We start from the raw sequence: 10086 nt of genomic DNA on the forward strand, positions 1-10086 counted from the left end.
AAAAAAAATTTCCTCGTTCAACCGAAACATCGCCGCGAATCGTAAAATCAAAACATCGTCGATTCGATTATAAAACAATGGATAAGAGAAATGAAACCCACAGACCTAGAACCAAAAATGTTGCTCGGGGTATCGATCCAAACATTGGAATTTTAGCAAGAAATAAAGAAATTCTTGCTGCAAATGAAGAAGAACGCGAAGAAGAAGTACCCGGAAATGTAGTCGGTGGTGGCGATTCCGAGACTCAAACACTTCGTCAACTTCAAATGGCCCCAATTAGGTAAGAATCTATCATTTTTGGGGTTTATTTCGCTTTAATTCGTCGAATCGAGAAAAAAAATTTCTAGGGTTTTCGGTTATTTATCCAGATTCGGACGATATGCATGCTCATTTACTTCCGAATGTAGTCGTGTTCTTCATTTTTCAAGAACATCGACAATATTCGGGAGAAAGATTTGATGATTATCTGCCGAATATTGGTGGCCATATCTTCCTGGATACAAACTGCTAATAATCGGTAGTTTAATGAATTTTTTGGCTACCGAATATATTTAAGTAGACACAAAGTATTCGGAAGAACACTCACTACCGAATGTATATATTGAAAAAATCTCAAAATTTCTGATATAGGAAAAATCCCATTTTGGGGCCAGTATTTATTCGGAAGACAATATAATGTTTTATACCTCCGATTGTGTAGGATAAAATTTTAGAGTTTCTGAACTCCAGTTGATGAATATTCGGTTGTAAACATGTTTAGTTATATTCCGATTGTTTTTCATTCGGAAAAAATATGTGTCTTCTTACTTCCGAATTTGTACATTCGGGTTATAGATGTGCACTTTGTCTTCCGATTGTGTAGGATGAAAAATTTACAGCTTCTGAACTCCAATTGATGTATATTCGGTTGCAAATATGTTTAGTTAGCTTTCGATTGTTTTGTATTCGGGAACAATATGTGTCTTCTTACGTCCGAATGTGTACATTCGGGTTATATTTCCATACTTTGTCTTCCGATTGTATAGTTTGTAAATATTGTTCCTTTCTTTGTTGTTTAGACAAAGTCGAGAAGGGAGGAAGAAAGTGACAGCTAGTGCTAGGAGGGAAAGGAGTGCCAAAGTTAATTCAGGTGCTCAACAAAGCGAACAAGAACAAAGCAGTCAACAAGGAGTGCAACCAACTGTTGAACAACAAGGCAGTGAACAAGGGGTGCGACCAAGTGTTGAACAAGCCGCTCAACAAAGTGCAGGACCAAGTGTTGAACCAGTTGATCCAGTGGCAAGAGTAGAAGAAGAAGGACAACCAAGTGGTACCCAAAAAGCCAAAAAAGGAAAAGATGTTGTAAGGAAGGATATTGCTAAGAAAGCATCACATCTTGTCCCTCAACACTTAAAGAAGAAGGGTATTCCAGCAGGCACAATCCTTGGACTACCAGCGGATGGAGGAAAATTGTTATTTGGATACAAAGACTCATGGGCCAGAGAAATATATGAAACCGAGGTAATAAAATTACTATTTTTTATTAATGTATTGTTTATGTGTTATATCGTAATACTTGTATTAAGGATTTTTTTATGTACTTTAACAGGATCATCAAGATGCGGCCGTCTACTCAAACCTACCGCCGCACCAACAAAAATGCTTGCGTGGCCTTTATCCGGTGAATGTGAAAGGTTCAAGACAATTGTTGCCAACTCGGGGTTAGCTAATGCCGCCGAGAATTCATTGTTGGAACATGATCGTGTGGCCATATCGGCGTTCGTGGAGAGAATGTGTCCTGAGACCGATACTTTCCATATGCCGTTTGGGGAGATGACGATCACCCCGGATGATGTTGTGCAGATTCTTAACCTTCCCGACCAAGGCACAGCTGTGAAGTTTAACTACACAAAGCAGTTAAGTTGGGCACAACTTTATTCTCTAACTAACAAGTGCTTAGGTTGGGATGAAGAGACAACAACAGCAGAGTTTAGGAGGCATGCCAGTTATAGAACAAGACAGATCAACATTACAGCTTTGATGAATATGTTCCGCGGCACCTTGGAGAAGGAAAAGAATGGAACGTTAACTGATGAGCAAGTGAACCACGCTGCCACTGCATATCTCCTCTGTGTATTGGGATGTGTCATATTCCCAATACTTCTGGCAACCGGATCGACGCCAACCTTATACAACTTTTGGATCCTCTCCATGAAGTCGGTGACTATTCTTGGGGAACGGCATGCCTAGCATTCTTGATGGAAGAGTTGAGAAAGGCGTCGAGGCTAGGAACCTTCCAAGTTGCCGGGAACGTGGCTCTATTGCAGGTTTTTTCTTTAACTCTATAACTCACTCTATAGTTATTCGGTAGACAATACATATGATGCATATTCATAACTCCAAAGGACGCATATTCATAACTCCAAAGGGCGCATATTCGGTAGGAATTGATCCATCTTATTTTCCGAATGTTTGTTATTCGGTGGCTAGGTACTTAGTTTTATTTCCGATTATATATAATCGGAAATATGTTTTTGATATTACCACCGAATATACAGGCCAGAAAAATTAGAGGTTACTGAACTCCAGAGGACGCATATTCGGTAGGAATTGATCCATCTTATTTTCCGAATGTTTGTTATTCGGTGGCTAGGTACTTAGTTTTATTTCCGATTATATATAATCGGAAATATTTTTTTGATATTACTACCGAATATACAGGCCAGAAAAACTATAGGTTATTGAACTCCAAATGACGCATATTCGGTAGGAAATGATCCATATCTATTTCCGAATGTTGGGTATTCGGTTGATAGGTACTCAATTTTGTTTCCGATTATATATAATCGGAAATTATGTTTGGAAATTACTACCGAATATACACAATCTATTTACTAAAACTTGATTTCTTATGTATATAGGCATGGATCTATGACCACTTCCCTATCCTGAAGTTGGCCGGAGAGAACCCGGGGTGGTGCAAAGGTACTCCTAGAGGAACAAAGTATATATTTGAAGACAACCGTTCTAGGACAAAAGAGCAGCAGTTGATTCGCATGAGGGAGATTTTGGACCAATTGAAGGCCTCGGACGTATGCTTTGATTCATACAAGGAAGATCGAGCCAGTGGGCATATAAATTTTCGGTCGGACTTGTCCATTTATTTTGGACCATTGTGGCACCCCACATGATATGTGATGTATAACCCCTCTAGGGTGATAGACTGGTGCGTGTTCTTATATTTTTGTTCATTTTATATGATTCCTATAAATCTTAGGTAATTACCGTTTGATGTTATGTCATTACGTATAAAAAACAGGTGAATAGGTTCAAGCGTGTTTCCAAAATGTTAACTGCATGCCTGAAGAGCGGAGATCCCATGCCAGCTGAGAAGATCAAAGAGGCTAGAGATCTAGTTGATAATATGGATAACGAAGATTATGCTGCCCAGTTTGGGGAGAAAGTCACGAAGAGGCATCCGCCCAAGGTGGCAGTATCAAAGACGGGTAAAAGAACTCGAGCTTCATCGAGCGCTGAAGCTGCTCCAACTGAAGGTGCTCAAACCCGTGGTCGTGCAGGACTGGGAGGTAGTCACGGTCGTAAAGTAAAGAAGAGCAGATAAATGACAATGATTTTTGTTGTACATTCGGAAATTTGTTTGGGTAACTAAGTTAGACAAGTTCAAATGACAATGATTTGTGTGTTATATTCGGAAGATTTGGTAACTAATTTAACTTCCGATTATTTCAATTTCAAAATTTGTGTTTTTCCCAAATTCTGATTTTTGGGTCATCGAACATTCGGAACTTTACAAAAAAATTTATCCTCCGAATATTACAAGTTCAAAACAAACCACGCCATGGCTCTAGGTGGTTCCAAGGGCCAATATAGAAGGTTAGACAGCCCATATTCGGAAGTTTGGGTAACTGTTTAACTTCCGATTAATTCAATTTCAAAATTTCAAAAGTATCAGTTTTTCCCAAATTCTGATTTTTGGGCCATCGAACATTCAGAACTTTACAAAAAAATTTATCCTCCGAATATTAAAAGTTCAAAACAAACCACGCCATGGCTCTAGGTGGTTCCAAGGGCCAATATAGAAGGTTAGACAGCCCATATTCGGAAGTTTGGGTAACTGTTTAACTTCCGATTAATTCAATTTCAAAATTTGAAAAGTATCAGTTTTTCCCAAATTCTGATTTTTGGGCCATCGACATTCGGAACTTTACAAAAAAATTTATCCTCCGAATATTACAAGTTCAAAACAAACCACGCCATGGCTCTAGGTGGTTCCAAGGGCCAATATAGAAGGTTAGACAGCCCATATTCGGAAGTTTGGGTAACTGTTTAACTTCGATTATTTCAATTTCAAAATTTGAAAAGTATCAGTTTTTCCCAAATTCTGATTTTTGGGCCATCGTACATTCAGAACTTTACAAAATTTTTTATCCTTCGAATATTACAAGTTCAAAACAAACCACGCCATGGCTCTAGGTGGTTCCAAGGGCCAATATAGAAGGTTAGACAGCCCATATTCGGAAGTTTGGGTAACTGTTTAACTTCCGATTAATTCAATTTCAAAATTTGAAAAGTATCAGTTTTTCCCAAATTCTGATTTTTGGGCCATCGTACATTCGGAACTTTACAAAAAAATTTATCCTTCGAATATTACAAGTTCAAAACAAACCATAATCGGAAGTTTAGTTTTTATTACCCTTTCGATTATTCTAACCGAATATTACAATCGGAACCAAACAACACCATAATCGGAAAGAAAGTTGACTCATAACATAACCGAATATTACAATCGGTAGTTTGTTTAACAAAATAATCTACCGATTTCGTATAATCGGCTAGTTTTTATATTAATAATACTCCGATTACATCCATTACATAAAATTCAAACGGCCTTAACCTTACAATTTCGTCAAAAGCACCTAAATCCATACTCCTAATTGACCATAAAAGTATTAAAACAGATCATAACTTCCAGTGACCATAGAAATTGTCCCTCTTGATTTTGTAGCATCCTTCATGTTCAAATCGTTTCCCGTAGAGGTCCACATACCGGCGATCCGCAAGATTTCTCTGAAATTACGAATGAGTAACAAGTTAGTACTAACTTTTGTTAATGTGAGTTGGAGTTACAGAGATACTTACTCGTTTTTCATACGTCCACCAAGGAAAAGCGTTCCTAACAAACCGTTCCTCATCTTCAAGTTTGTCAATCTCCTTATCGAGCGCATTCTTTCTCATCTTAATGTCATTGGATGATCTTCGAATTCGATTACCATCTAAGGCCTCAAATACCATTAAGATACGTTTCCATATCTGCTCTTCGGATTCCGATTTGTGGAGCTTGTGAACACGATCATGAGTAGTTACCACAACCCACGCTCTATAAATAGCACAATCTTCTTCTTCGGCAAAAGCAATATCCATGTTTTTTGTTATGAAAATTAAAACTGAAGAGAGGAAAGAGTTTGGTGCAATTGGGGTGATAGATATGAGTTTCTTCATATAGGTTTAGGGTCCAACGGCTCTTTTTGTTTTTCCCAAAAACTCCAACGGCTAATTTGACGAAAGTTGAATGTGGAGAAACCAATAATCGGTAGGTATTAGATTTAGCATATCTACCGATTATGGTAGCTTTCAAAATTTGAATTTGCGGCAACTTATAATCGGTAGGTTTTGTAATATATTTAACTCCCGATTAACGTTGAATCCAAAACACGAACCAAGAAATACTGCACCGACTTTAATCGGAAGTCTGGGAAATATTTTGGCTTCCGATTGCATTCGGAGGGTAACAATGTTATCATATCCTCCGAATATATAAGGGTAATTTCGCCATTACGAATTACGCGAGATAAGGGCTGGCTACATTTTCCCTTTGGGTGACCTTTTTTGTTTTATTGTTGGCCCCTAAATCCTTTTGAGTGGCCCCTAAAAACGCCAGGTTAAATATCTCACTGTTGTGAACATAGATTTTGTAAATGCTGGAGGTTAAATTGGAGGTAGCTCCATGACCTTTTGTTCCAGCCTAGCTACATCTGCCTCAGCAAGGGCGATCTTCTCTAGCTCTGCCCTTGTCTTCGGTCAGGAGGTTGGTAGGATAAAGAAAACTCATGCAACCGTAGGACAAGAGAAAAAGGAACAGTACCAACCAACCTTGGAGTTCATACTGCGTTAATTAGAAACTGTCTCAGAGACATATTCAGACCAATCTCCTGATCAGCTCTAAGATGCCTCTCAGCTTGCAACTGCGCTTTCAGTCTTGAAACCTGTGGCAATAATCAAAATACAATATATATGTATTACAAGGGAATCTTCGCTCACGTGCAGGAATATCAATTGCAAAACAAAACATTTGACAGATACAAATAGCGATAACGTCTTAGGCTAATGGCCAATATTGTTCAGCAAAGCTCGATTAGGCCATCGTTGCCAGAGAATTGATGAAAAAGGAATCTTCAAGTAAGTGTAGAAGACAAGCTGTGTTAAGTGTAGAACAATTGTCTTATTTTAATCTTCATGAATACATACCTTTTAGTAATATTTTGAGGTGTCGAACTAGACTTCTTACATCTAGATGTTTTCAGCTACATCTGAAAAGCAACCTGATCATTGTATTTTACCATATGGTCATACCCATACCACCATGTCGCAAAAGAAGAGCCACTCTGTGTGCACATTCCAACACTTATCCATCTCATATGTACGCAGTTCTTCCAAACATAATATATGCTATCTTGATTACACATGTACAGTTGCATTTTTCCTTACTCAACTTATCCACCATCTTGGTTATTTCCTTCCAAAATTTTCAAATTTATAAAGAAAAACACTAAAGCACATGATAAAGGATAAGTAATTGCATACATCTTGTTCGAGTGCCAATCCTCGCTCACGGAAAGCTTGCTTTCTTCTCTCTGAACTTGCTTGCAAAATCCGACTTCCTTTAGCCTGATACTGAAGGTGGTCAAACTAAGTAAAGGTTCCCTCTATTTCCACCCAGCTCTTTCCAGGATTCTTCCTCAACCCATTGTCCCTCATCATCTGACGTGTCAAGTCCCCTAAATTTGTTTTTTTCCAGCTTCGTCATAAACATTAGCAAGAAGAACATAAACTGCTGGATCTGACGGGTTCAACTCAAGTGCCCGCCTCGCCATGTCTTCCCCCATAGTCACATTGTCATGTACCTTACAGGAAGCCAGCAATGTTTTGTAAATTAATGCATCTTGCACAGGCTTCATGTTTTCAATTACAGTCATGGCCTCTTCTAAGCGTCCAGCTCGACCAAGAAGATCAACTAGACAAATATAGTGATCAATTGTTGGCTTTATTCCATGAGTTTCAGTCATGGAGTTGAAGTACTCAATTCCTCTATTAATCAAACCACTGTGACTGCAAGTATAAAGGACTAATAACATTGTAATATGATCGGGTTTGACTGCTGCCAAAATCATATCTTCAAAGATTGAAAGAGCAGAGGAAAAATCGCCATTCGAAGCTAGCCCAGAGATCAAAACATTCCAAGATACCACATTTGGATCTAATATCTCAGAAAAAGCTCTTTGACTATCATTTATGTTTCCGCACTTTCCATACAAATCAACAAGGGCATTTGAGACGGATATCCAACTTCCTAGTCCTGATTTCACAGAATGACAGTGAAGTTGTTTCCCAGTTTCCGTTGCAGCTAAGCTTGCTGATGCAGACAAAAAAGTAGCCATACTGTGCCCATCCATCTTAAGTTGATCCTTGTAAATATTGGAAATGATGCTTAAAGTCGTTTGGTGATCACCCATCTGATTCAACCCAGCAGCCAAGTTTGTATACGTTACGACATCTCTATGGGGCATTCCTTTTAGTACATTCCAAGCATCACCAACTGATCCGAACCTAGCATAAACATCAACTAGAGCATTACCAACTGTTACATTATTATGCAGTTCTGATTTAATCACATATCCATGAAGATTTCTTACTTCATTTGAAGAACAGCTCTTGAGAATTTCAGTAACTGTGATAGGATTTGGTTGCAAGCCAAAAACTTGCATATCCATAAATGCTTGAAATGCTTCACCTTTAAGGCCGCGTTGAGTAAAACCGGTAATCAAAGAGGTCCAAGAAACAACATTTGGTGAAATTATCTCTTCAAACGCTCCCAAAGCATCTCTTACCACTGCAGAGCTCTTCATGTACATGTCAACAAGTGCATTTCCAACAGAAACACTCGTCTCTAACCCATCCTTGATAACAAGAGAATGAATTTGTTTTCCTAGCTCCCATGCATGGATAGATGCAGATGTGTTTAAAATTCCAGCATAAGTGAAAGAATTTGGCAAAATCCTCTTAAGTTGCATCTCACGAAATGAAGAAATTACTTTACCAAAACTCGAAACTCGGGCGTACCCGGTAATCAAAGTTGTCCGTAACCAGACATCAGATTCTGGAGTCTGGTTTGATACCTTTACTGCTTCTTCCATTCTTTGACATTTGGAATACATGTCGGCAAGAGCTGTTTTCATAATCAAGTTCAGCTCAATGCCCATTAAAACAATGTGGGCATGAACCAATTTCCCATACTTCATACCTAAAATACTACAAGCCATCAAAAGCTTCACAAAAGTGAATTCATTCGGTGAAACTCCCCTTTCAATCATCAGCAAATACAATTTCAGAGCCTGAATCCAATTCTGAGATTGAACTGAAGAAGAGATCATAGTGGTCCAAGAAACAGTGTCACCGTTGTTCTTTATATCAAATATTTTAAGAGATTCTTCAAAATAACCACACTTTGAATAAAAATCTATTAAAGCACTTCCTAAAACAGGATTTGGCTCGAACCCACGTTTTATAATTTGAGCATGAGTACAACTTCCTAGCTCAAATTCGAACAAAGATGAACAAGATCGTAATACACTTGAGTAAGTGAACTCATTAGGAACTTCAGATAGTTTAATCATGTTATGGAATAAATCCAGTGCCTCTCTATAACTACCATCTTTGACATAAGCAGATATAATACAAGTCCAAGAAACTACATCTTTATAAGACATTTCATCGAACAAGTGACGTGCATACTCAATACCAAAACATTTTGAATACAAAGATAAGAGATTGTTATTTAGAATTAAATTATCTTGAAAACCCAACTTGATAATGGGGCTGTGGATACAGATGCCGTCTTTTATAAACTTTGAGTTGCAATAAGAGACAAGACGTGTACAGAATTCTTCTGAAATGGGGGCAATGTTATTGGATTGTTTTGAAGTAATACAACTATGGAAATAGTTTTTACCAAGAAGATATGACAAGTTTGTTTCTCTGAGAGAGAAAGGAATGAAGATTAATCTGGGGTTTCGAGTAATTGATAATAGTGAAGGGCAGAAGTTGTATCTTTTAGTAAGATTCATGAAATGTAATATTAGCTAATTAAGTTTGAAAGTAATTTCCCTCTTTTCTTTCCCTCGTCTTTTACACGGCTGCTGATGGGGATCCTTTTCTAGGAGGGGAAACATGTCTTTAGTCAAACACGTGTAGCCATTAGATACCACCAACTCTAACTCTAAGTTGCTTTTGGACTTCTAGGAAGCGAACAAGTCACACGTTAGTTTGGTACACAACTTCCAATTGACTAATTCTAGAAACCTAGAAATTAACTTTTTGTGAAACAAAACATTTTTGGTTATGATTTCTGCTTCTAAAGAAGCAGAATTGTTTCTGTTTTTGGTATCCAAGCACCTTATTAGTCTGTTTGGAACTTAAAAAGTTATTTTTTGATTCCTAAAAGCCAAAAAAATCATAAGTTAGCTTGAATATACAATTTCGAAATGTTTTCTAAAAACGAAAACAAAAAAAATTCAATTTGTGAAGCATAATGGTTTTGCTTCTGATTTCTGGGATTAACTTCTGCTACACCTTCTTAATGTTGTGGATCCTGCCTGTTTTTTTAAGTAAAGAAGTTATCCCTTAAAGTCTATAATCTTAACCCCCTTGGTGCCCCTGGTAAATTTAATTCATATTTAACACTTCCCTGAAATGATCAAACAGTTTTGCCTTTAAATCAACTCGGAATAAGTTAGTAACTGATTGATTCGA

The 10086-nt window shown here is 37.8% G+C and overlaps 1 pseudogene; it reads right to left on the reverse strand.

The window, feature by feature from the left end:
• Positions 1 to 6319: 6319 nt before the first annotated feature.
• On the reverse strand, positions 6320 to 9445 carry LOC113309152 (annotated as a pseudogene).
• Positions 9446 to 10086: the final 641 nt, after the last annotated feature.

The sequence above is a fragment of the Papaver somniferum genome, chromosome 9 (genome assembly GCF_003573695.1).
Source record: "Papaver somniferum cultivar HN1 chromosome 9, ASM357369v1, whole genome shotgun sequence".
Taxonomy (NCBI): Eukaryota; Viridiplantae; Streptophyta; class Magnoliopsida; order Ranunculales; family Papaveraceae; genus Papaver; species Papaver somniferum.